This window comes from Chenopodium album, chromosome 14 (assembly GCF_948465745.1).
Source record: "Chenopodium album chromosome 14, dcCheAlbu1.1, whole genome shotgun sequence".
In the NCBI taxonomy this organism is placed as follows: Eukaryota; Viridiplantae; Streptophyta; class Magnoliopsida; order Caryophyllales; family Amaranthaceae; genus Chenopodium; species Chenopodium album.
This window is the reverse complement of record NC_137847.1, coordinates 14,121,582-14,132,447: the sequence shown is the minus strand read 5'-3', so window position 1 is coordinate 14,132,447 and position 10,866 is coordinate 14,121,582. Positions and strand designations below refer to the sequence as shown.

The following is a 10,866-nucleotide window of genomic DNA, read 5'->3' as shown; positions in this document are numbered from 1 at the left end:
TATGGACTCAATTTGGCAAGCTTTCGGTGCATGGTTTGTGTTTAAGGCAAGAGAATTAAAGAATGGAGAGGGCGCTCAAGCAGGAGCGGGCGTGCACCCCTCAAGAGCGGGCGCTCCGATCTTTCTGCCAACTTTCTGCCAAAGCTTCAAGAATTGCACACCCTGTGAGGAGCGGGCGTGCAGCGTTGAGGAGCGGGCGCTCCTGGTTGTGGAGCGGGCACTCCTACTTTCGGAGCGGGCGCTCCTCGCTGGGAAATCCGTTTTCTTTGACGGATTTCCCTATGTGTTACGGGGAGTATAAATACTTCCTCCTTTATTCATTTGTATCCCAGACAGATATAGCCTAGTTTTTAGAGACTCCTCTTAGTTTGAAACATTCCTTTTAATTAATTTAGCTTAATTTTCATCAATTCAATCATTGTAATAGTTGGTTTCAAGTTTGTTTCTCAAGATTGACACTTTGTATTCAACAATTTCAAGCCTCAATTAGTAACTTCCTTCTACTTTTCTCCGTTTAATTTTTTATTTTATTTGTTGTTGCATGATATTTAGATCTTCTTAGTTCTTGATAATTTGTTATTGGATGATAGTTATTTCAATTGTTAATCATTTTTCCCCAATTATTGAAGAAGTTAGAACCCTAATACTTGTTTGCATGTTGATAAATATGAGTTGTGAGTAGTCTACTTGCTAGGGGTTGGGTGAAACTCAACCTTTTGGGTTAATTATGCAAATGTGGGAGAAGCATTGATGCTTGTATTGCAATTAAATTGATTATATGAGATTGCTTGTTAGTTCTTCAATGATAGGATTAGCTACCCTTGATTTAGGAGCTTGATTGCATGATATGCTTAGTTTGACATGGAAATGTGAATAAAGCATGGCATTACTTATTGCAATTTGATTATGTATCTTCTATTGCTAAACTAATGAGAAATCTAAGTTTAGTAGTGTGAGTTGTTTCCTAATTGCATGAGGTTGATCTTACATATTATCCTTGCTATATCTTATCAATTTCACTCCCCGTTTGTCTATTTGCCTTGGTCGAGTGGATCCCATTCCCTAGTGTCCTTAATCCATTGATTTAGAACCATAGTTTGTTTGTCTTCTTGACGAACCCCAATTCATCATTGACTTCGAATTAGCTTAAGTGTTAAGATCTTTGGCAACCATATCCCGTTCCTTGTGGACCGAACTCTTACTTGTCATTATGCTTGGTTTGTAAGGTGTTTGTTAATAAATGTGTTTGATTGAGTGTGGAATGTGCGACCGTTCTAACGCCCATCAAAATGGCGCTGTTGCCGGGGAACGGTGTTGTTGATTGCTAATTGATTACTTGAGTCTAGTTCACCATAAAACAAAAAAAAATTCAAAAAGATTGTTTCTTTTTGGCTACACTTGTAGCCTTGTTACTAATTGCGTTTGTTGAGAGTGTATGCGCAGAACTCATAACAGGATCTTGGTACCTTACGATCCCGAGATTGAGCAAACTTATAGAAGGAGAAAGAGAGCCGGTTCTAGGCCGTTTACTACTCCCCCAACTAGAGAGACCAATTTCGAGGAGGATCGAGATCAAATGGGTGACGCGGAACCACCACCTCAAAGACCTTTAAAGGAGTTGGGAACTCCGGGAGCTTATAGAGCTTCAAGCGGCATTGCTCCACCCGTTACTCAAGCCAATGACTTCGAGATTCGGCCCACAATGATTAATTTGATTGAAAGGAGGCAATATAGTGGAGCAAAACATGAGGGCCCTCTTGCACACTTGAACAAATTTGAAAAATATTGCAACACGATCAAGGTAAATGGGGTAACTCAAGGGTTTGTGAGACTAAAGCTATTTCCTTTTTCTTTGATAGGAAGGGCTCTTGAATGGCTTGAGAAGGAGGTGAGGCCTAACTCCTTGAGAACTTGGGACGAGGTCACCACGGCTTTCTTAGGAAGATTCTATTCTCAAAAGAAGACGGCCGAGGCAAGGGCTTTGATCCAAGGTTTCCGTCAAAAAGCTAGTGAAACCATATATGAAGCATGGGAACGATACAAGGAATATCAAAGGGAGTGCCCTCATCATGGAATTCTGTCATATCAAGTGCTTCAAATTTTCTATGGGGGCTTGAGCCCACAAGGAAAGACTAGCTTGGATGCGGGAGCGGGTGGCCCGATTATGAACAAGACGGAGGAGCAAGTCATAGAGATAATTGAGGATGTGGTGAGGCACCACATGGATTGGCAAGAAGGAGAGAGAGATTCTCTAAACAAGGGAGGAAATGCGGTTTACTCCGTCGATCACCTTAATGCCATCAACAATTTGACTTCCTAAATCGCCAACCTTGGAAAGGAGATGACGTCCATTAAGGCAAAACTAGAGACCTTTAGTTCAACACAAGAGCATCCCTCCCAATCTAAGGGGAGTGGTATGAATTCTAACTCTTCTCCCTCTACTTCTAATAACATGCCTCATGGATGTTTGTTTTGTGAAAATTGTGGGTTATATGACCATGATACCTCTTCTTGTAATTATGATTCCCAACCCCAACCCCAATACGAAGATGGTAATGAAAATGAAAATGAACAAGTCAATGCCTTATCTTATGATAATAGACATAGGAATGACAATCAAAGATACTTACCACCAAATAGAAGAGAACAAGGGGGGAATTCCTATAACCAAAGAGGAAATGATTACGATTACCATAACCAAAATCAATGGGGAAATAGGAACCAAAGGGACCAAAATCCCCAAGGTAACTACAACCAACAAGGTGGTTATGGTAACCATAATCATAATAATCAAGGAAACTATGGGAATCAAGGGCAATTTCACCAAGGGGGAAACTCTAATAATCGGAACAATTGGAACAACAATAATAATAGAGGTTCTTCTAATCAAAATGCGTCCAATTCGAATGTTAGAGGTAATAGGGCTTCCCAAGACAACTACTATGCACAAGCACCACATAGTAGGTCTAGCTTGGAGGAAATGATGGAAAATCAAACTAAAATGTTCAATACTTTCATGGCCTCTAGTGAAAAGAAATTTAGTGAAGTGATGACCCATAATAAAATGCTAGAGACACAAATTTCTCAATTGGCCTATGCTTTGAAGGAAGGGACTAGCACTTCTAAACTACCACCCCAAGGACTAGATCTTAAGAGGCCCGTAAATGTTATATCAACAAGGAGTGGTAAAGTGTTGGAAGAAAGTGTTCCTAAAAAAAGCAATGAGAGAATGAACATGAGTGAGCCTCCCCTTAAAAGTGATTTTGAACAAGAGAGAGAGCAAAACCATGAGAATGAAAAAGAGAAAGAATGCGAGAAAGAGAAAGATTTTGAAAAAGAGAGTGAAGAGAGAAGAGAAAAAGAGAGAGAAACAAAACAATTGCAAAAGCTACCATATCCTCACAAATTTGTTAGAAACAAATTAGATGTGCAATGTGGAAAATTTCTTGAAACATTGAAACAAATTCACCTTTCAATTCCTTTTACCGATGCTATCAAGCAAATGCCTAACTATGCTAGGTTTTTGAAAGATATTTTGAGTGGAAGGAGAAAGTGTGAATTGGTTGAAACGGTGAGTCTCACCGAGAATTGTAGTGCAATTATCATGAACAAGATGCCACCCAAATTGAAAGACCCCGGTAACTTTTCTATCCCATGTGCAATATACAAGGTGCAAATTGATAATTCTTTGTGTGACCTAGGGGCTAGTGTTAGCCTAATTCCATACTCGGTATAACAAAGACTTGGGATAGGGGAACTTCTACCCACCAACATCACCCTACAATTGGCCGATCGCTCTATTAAATTCCCAAAGGGTAAGGTAGAGGATGTTCCTCTAAGGGTGGGGAAGTTTGTAATCCTGGTGGATTTTGTTGTGTTAAAGATGGATAAAGATGTTAACATTCCAATAATTCTTGGAAGACCTTTTCTTGCTACTTCGGGTGCTTTAATAGATGTTAAAAGTGCTAAAATTTCACTAAAAGTAGGAGATGAGGTGATAGAATTTGATTTGAATGAGAGCATGAAATATCCAAGCTCTAGTCTTAATAATTGTATGATGATTGATACTATTGATTCTATTGTGACTTCTATGCATGAGCACTTGCTCACTACTAACGATGCCCTTGAGAATGTCCTTTTGAATAAGGAAAAGATAGGTGAGCAAGGCAAGGAGATGACATTGTATGAAGAAATGCTTGAAGGAAGTACGGAAGAAAGCATTGAGCAAGTATGCATGGGAATCACAAGCATTGATGCTTTGAAAATAGCCACCTCAAGAGAAGGTAAGGGTGTTCCAATGGTAGAGTTAAAACCTCTACCATCACACCTAAGGTATGATTTTTTGGGTCCTAATTCAACTTTTCTGGTAATAGTGAATTCTTCTTTGAACGAGTGCCAAACTCAAATGTTATGTGGTATTTTAAGAAACCACCAAGGTGCTTTGGTCTATACCATTGATAACCTCAAAGGTATTAGTCCCGCTTTATGTATGCACCACATAAAACTTGAGGAGGGTGCTAAGCCTTCCATTGAGAGGCAAAGGAAACTCAATCCTCAAATGGGGGAGGTGGTGAAGAAAGAAATCACCAAACTCCTTGATGCCGGCATCATCTTCCCCATTTCGAGTTCTAGATGGGTTTCCCCCGTTCATGTGGTCCCTAAAAAGGGAGGAATGACCGTAGTTGAAAATGAGAATGGTGATCTCATTTCAACTAGAACGGTGATCGGTTGGAGGATGTGCATAGACTATAGACGTCTAAATGCATCCGCTAATAAGGATCATTTTCCTCTTCCTTTTATCGACCAAATGCTTGAAAGACTAACAAAGCACAAGTATTATTGCTTTCTTGATGGTTATTCGGGTTTCTTTCAAATCCCCATAAACCCGGATGATCAAGAGAAGACAACTTTTACTTGTCCGTATGGTACTTTTGCATATAGGAGAATGCCGTTTGGACTTTGCAATGCACCGACAACCTTTCAAAGGTGCATGATGAGTATATTTGGAGACATGCTTGAAGCCGAAATGGAAGTGTTCATGGATGATTTCTCGGTTGGGGGCCTTTCATTTGAAGATTGTTTGTCCAATTTGGGCAAATGCTTAGCAAGATGTGAGAAGGTCAACTTGGTCCTAAATTGGGAAAAATGTCACTTCATGGTTGAAGAGGGAATCGTCCTTGGTCACAAGATATCAAGCAAGGGGATTGAGGTCGACAAGGCCAAAGTTGAAGTGATTGAAAAATTGCCACCTCCAATTAATGTGAGAGGAGTAAGATCCTTTTTAGGGCATGTCGGGTTCTATAGGAGATTTATCAAGGATTTCTCACAAATTGCTAGACCCCTAAATGCTCTTCTTCAAAAGGATGCCATCTTTATTTTTGATGAAAAGTGTCTTCAAGCTTTCAACAAATTAAAGGAGGCTTTGATCTCTACTCCAATCGTGCAAGGGCCAAGATGGGATTTGCCGTTTGAACTTATGTGCGATGCTAGTGATGTTGCAATTCGAGGGGTGTTGGGAAAAAGAATTGAGAAGAAACTTCACGTCATTTACTACATGTCCAAGACCTTGAACGAAGCTCAACGGAACTACACCACAACGGAGAAGGAGTTTCTTGCCGTGGTGCATGCTTTTGAGAAGTTTTGGAACTACCTAATTGGTTCCAAAACTATTGTTTATACCGATCATGCGGCTATTAGGTACCTTGTGGCAAAGAAAGAGTCCAAACCTCGTCTTCTTCGATGGGTCTTGTCTCTCCAACAATTTCATGTAGAAATCCGGGATAAGAAAGGGGCCGAAATATGGTTGCGGACCATCTTTCCCGATTAGAGAATGTGAAAGCTAGTGATGATGAAATTCCCATTTACGATGAATTGAGAAATGATGTGCTCTATATCTTGAATGAGAAGGAGCTTCCATGGTTTGCCGGCTTGGTGAACTATTTGGCTTGTGGAGAATTCCCTCCCGATTTCTCAAAAAATCAAAGGAAGAAGCTAAAAAGGGAAGCAAGACACTATGTGTGGGATGACCCCATTCTCTACAAGAGAGGAGTAGATGGTTTGCTCCGTAGGTGTGTTCCGGATGAAGAAGTGCAAAATGTGCTCAAGATGTGTCATTCCGATCCTTGTGGAGGGCATATGGGAGAAAACAAAACAACATTGAAGGTTTTGCATAGCGGGTTGTGGTGGCCTCACATCTTTAAGGATGCTTGGGGGTTTGTGAAGACTTGTGACCGGTGTCAACGAACCGGAAATATATCCAAGCGAAACGAGATGCCTCAACAACCGATTCTTGAGCTTGAGGTATTTGATGTGTGGGGTGTTGATTTCATGGGGCCATTCCCTACTTCTTATGGAAATCAATACATCCTTGTGGCGGTCGATTACGTATCAAAATGGGTTGAAGCCATTGCCTCCACAACTAATGACCACAAGGTAGTCATGAAGATGTTCAAGAAAGTTATATTTCCAAGATTCGGAATTCCTAGAGCAGTGGTAAGTGACAACGGTTCACATTTCGTTCATAGTGCTTTTCAAAAGATGCTAAGAAAGCACGGGGTTCACCAAAGATTCGGCCTTACCTATCATCCACAAACTAGTGGGCAAGTGGAAGTGTCCAACCGTCAAATTAAATTAATCCTTGAGAAGACGGTTGCAAGTAATAGGAAGGATTGGTCGGAAAAGCTTGATGACGCTCTATGGGCATATAGAACGGCATACAAAACCCCAATAGGCACAACTCCATATCGTCTTGTGTATGGAAAATCTTGTCATCCACCGGTGGAGCTTGAACACCGAACTCAATGGGCAATCAAGAAGATTAACTTTGACTTGGCTAGCGCGGGAGAGCAAAGATGGCTTGATTTGCATGAGCTTGAAGAGCTAAGATTGGAAGCCTATGAGTGTGCTAGCAACTATAAGAATCGCACTAAGGATTGCCACGACCGGAACATTGAAAAGAAATCATTTCTAAAAGGCGATAAGGTACTCCTCTACAACTCTAGGATGAAATTGTTTCCCGGGAAACTTTTATCAAGGTGGAGTGGACCTTTTGTTGTTAAGGAAGTGTTTCCTCATGGAGCCGTGGAAGTTTGGGATATGGACGGCAAGAGATCTTTCAAGGTGAATGGGCATCGCCTCAAGCTTTACTACGAGGGTGCTCATGTAGGTGTTTTAGAATCAACTCAATGTAATCTTACCTCCTGAGTGTGGAGGTCGTCAAGCTATTGACGTTAAAGAAGCGCTTCCGGGAGGCAACTCGAGTAAAAAAAAAAGAAAAAAAAAGAGAGAAAAGAGAGTCAAGAAAATAAAAGGAGTGAGAAATAAAACAATGAGTGAGAGAAGAAAAGAATAAGAGTGTTGAGAATATCTGATTTTGGCTAATTTTGTTGAATTATGTCCTTGTGGTTTTAATGTAGGAGAAGGAAGCAAAAAAAAAAAAAAAAAGCAAGGAAGGATTTAATCAAAGCTTTAAGCAGTGAGGAGCGGGAGCTCCTCAGCCTTGCGCGCCCGCTAGTCACAGGAAATTAATTTCAGCCAAAACAGAAGAAAAACAGAAAGTTCCAGTAAGTTCGGAGCGGGCGCTCCGGAACAAGGAGCGGGCGCTCCAAAAATTGCACGCCCGCTCCTCACAGGGTGTCCCAAATTTAAAAAAACAGAAGGTTCTCCAAAGAATTGGAGCAGGCGCTCCAATGATCTGCACGCCCGCTCCAAAGCCAGGAGCGGGCGCTCCAAATTTTGCACGTCCGCTCCTCACAGGGTAAACCAAATTCAAAAAAACAGAAGGGTGAAGAAGAGTTCGAAGCGGGCGCTCCGGAACCTGGAGCGGGTGCTCCACCAGCAGGAGCGGGCGCTCCAAAAATTGCACGCCCGCTCCTCACAGGAAAATTAAAAAAAAACGAAAAAAAACAGAAGTGAATTCCCAGGATCGGGGCGGGCGCTCCTCTTCCCTGCACGCCCGCTCCAGCCGATCCGGGTAAAAAAAAGGGGAATCTTTCTCCTTCTTTTAATCTCCTTCACCTATTTTAACCAATCATTCTAACATTCATGCTCTCTCTCCTCATCCCCATCTACTTCTCACTCTAAAAACCCTCACTTTCTCCAACTTCTCTCTTCATTTTCATCATCAAATCTCAACTTTCTTCAATCAAAATTCACAAATTCTTATTCTCCATCAAATTCTCTCTCCAAAAACCATAATTTTTCACTAATTTGGGCGAAAATTTTGAAGACCCACGAAATCAAATTAAAGAACAAGCAAGGAAAAGGGGTAAAGTTTGCTAGAGGAGGAGGAAATTTGGGTAAATTGGAGGATTTTAGAGTATTTTCATACTCTAATTGGTAAAATCTTCTTCCCCACTTCACTTTCCCTCTTAAACCTTATCTTTTCTAATTTGTTTATTTCATGATTGTTGTGTGATTAGTTGCATGATTAGGTGAATTAAACAGATTTACTTGCCTTTGATAATTAAATTGTAGAATTTTGTGATTAGTTATGGAGTGAGAGAATTGTGATTTGTTTCTTGCTTAAGTTTGATGAACTTGTGCACGAAAATTGGTTAAATTCTATTGGAATTGTGAATTTGTTGTGTTGGAATTATTGTGTTGGAATTGTTCGTTGTTTGTGTTGGAATATTATTGAATTGTAAGCAGGTACTTGGATTTTATCGGGGGTTTGAAGTTTCGGAGATTGTTTGTGTTGTGTCGTGAGTGTGTTTGTGGTGTTTTAAGTTACCTTTCCTGTCCAATCTTAAATTCCAAAATGGTTCTTCGTTTATTTGGAGGTGCGGGAGGGAAGAAGAGGAAGACTACTTCCGGCATCCAAATAAATGAAAATCGTCATTCCGAAAGCCCAACTGAAACCCCAAACCAAACAATAGATCAATCAAATCCTCCCCCTTTAATAAAAATAACCGAAAAATCCAAAGGTTACCACAAAAAGCTATCCGCACGAAAAATGCTTCCAACCCGATTCTATGACCAAGAGTCGTGCCAATTGCTAGGAATAGAAGACGGAATTCATCAAGTGGCTGCAAATTTCGGATGGTTAGACTTCCTTCGAAAGAGGGAGGAAACATTCGAATCGCTCACTCTCGAATTCCTATCCACCCTAACCGTGAGAAAAACTAATGGTGAGGGAGAGCCCATTGAGTGCGAGATTAAGTTTAACATGTTCAATCGACCTCAAAACATAAGCTTAACTCGCCTCAATCAGATATTCGGGTGGCCCGTTAGCAACCAAATAACCAGACCCGATAGTTACAAGCTCACCAGTTACGACGAGTGTAACTGGTGGAACACTATCGCGAGGTACCCCACATTCACATCCCGGTCTAGTCACGCTAGCCATATCATCCACCCCGTACTCCGTATATTCATGAGAATTATGGGGTATGCTTGCTTCACAAAGCAAGATCTCGGGAAGCTAACAAAAGAGGAGATTAAATGCCTCTTTATAGCTTCCCGATTTGAGGGGGATCTTGAGGGGAACGTGAATATGGGGTACATATTCATAAAGCGGTGCTACGATATCAAGATGAGCACGGAGTTGATGGGTGAGATTAAGTGTGGTGGGATGATCACAATCATCGCCAAGGCATTGGGTTTCACCGGTTGGGTTAACCAATTAACCCCAATTGAAGGCCCAAATGCTCTTGACCTTGCCGGTTTTGCCACAATGAATATGATTGTGGAAATCCGGGGAAATGTGACCACCTACTCTTGGTTGGTTAAAGGGAAACACCGTTGCATTCTCCCTACTGCGGCGGTTATGAACACCGTGGGAACCACTTGGCAAGTGCCAAATGAGCCACTCCCCGACAATGTTCCCAACCTTGATCAACCATCTCAACCCCGCCGCCATAGCATTTCTACCATTCCTAATTTCATGGGCGGTCAATCCTCCTCCACATCTTCCTCCTTCAACCTCGAGTCGGCCTTCCACCACCTTAACCTTTCTAACCAAAGAATTCTCCAAGAAAATGAATATCAAAGCTATGTCTCCCAAATGTCCTACCAAAACCTCGTTGAAAGGGGAGACTTTCTCCCTTATGTCAACTATCCTCACCGACCCATTCAAGAAGGGCCGGTTGCGGGTTGGAACAACAACCAACCCACCTACTCTTATTGGCAAGGACCCCGTAGTTCCATTTCGGAGCTTCGTTCCTTCCCTCCCTACGATTATACACAACCCGGGGGTTGTGATTTTAGGGGGGGACCCCTCTTACTACCACGTCCCCGAGACATGTGGTAGGATGACTCTGAAGGAGATCGATAACCACCCCCAAAGGGGATACTTTGGGTTCCCACCCGGGTATAATGGTGGTTGGGGCACTAGTGATGTACCGGACTACGGTCATTACCGTAGTAGCCCCAACTATGATCTCCCTCCCTATGTGGATCAACCTTCCTACTCCGGCGATGTAGATCCTAACTACAATTTCATGCCATCGCCGAGTAGGGAGGAGTGATCGGGAGTAGGCTTAGGCTTTTGTATTTACCGTTCCCTTTTACTCTTTCCCGTCTTTTGTGACACCGAGGGCGGTGTCAAGTTCTAGCTTGGGGGGGGGGAGAGTTGTCCTCTTCGTGTCTATCTTTTGTGGGTACGGTATTCAAAAGTCTAGCTTGGGGGGTAGTCTTGGGGTTTTTATGCCTATGAGTAGGTTTTGGTTTTGGTAGGATGTGTGCCTTCTTGTGATGCTTTTTGTGCTATGTATGGAGAAGTTTGAGTTTGTATGTGGAATGTTTGGCATGAAAGGCTTAGTTTAGCCTTTGGGACTTGTGGTAGGATTCATATGGTATTATGTTCTAGTTTGCATGTCTATTTTAGGTTGGTTGTTGCCCTTTTCACGTTTTTATGGCATGCCTAGA

At 41.9% G+C, this 10,866-nt stretch overlaps 1 non-coding gene across 1 annotated transcript; it reads right to left on the bottom strand.

Moving 5' to 3' along the window:
• Window positions 1-1,970: 1,970 nt before the first annotated feature.
• LOC145580555 (small nucleolar RNA R71) lies at window positions 1,971-2,076 on the bottom strand. Its single transcript, XR_014099573.1, has one exon. It is a non-coding gene; the product is annotated as a small nucleolar RNA R71 (small nucleolar RNA).
• Between the last annotated feature and the right edge of the window lie 8,790 nt (window positions 2,077-10,866).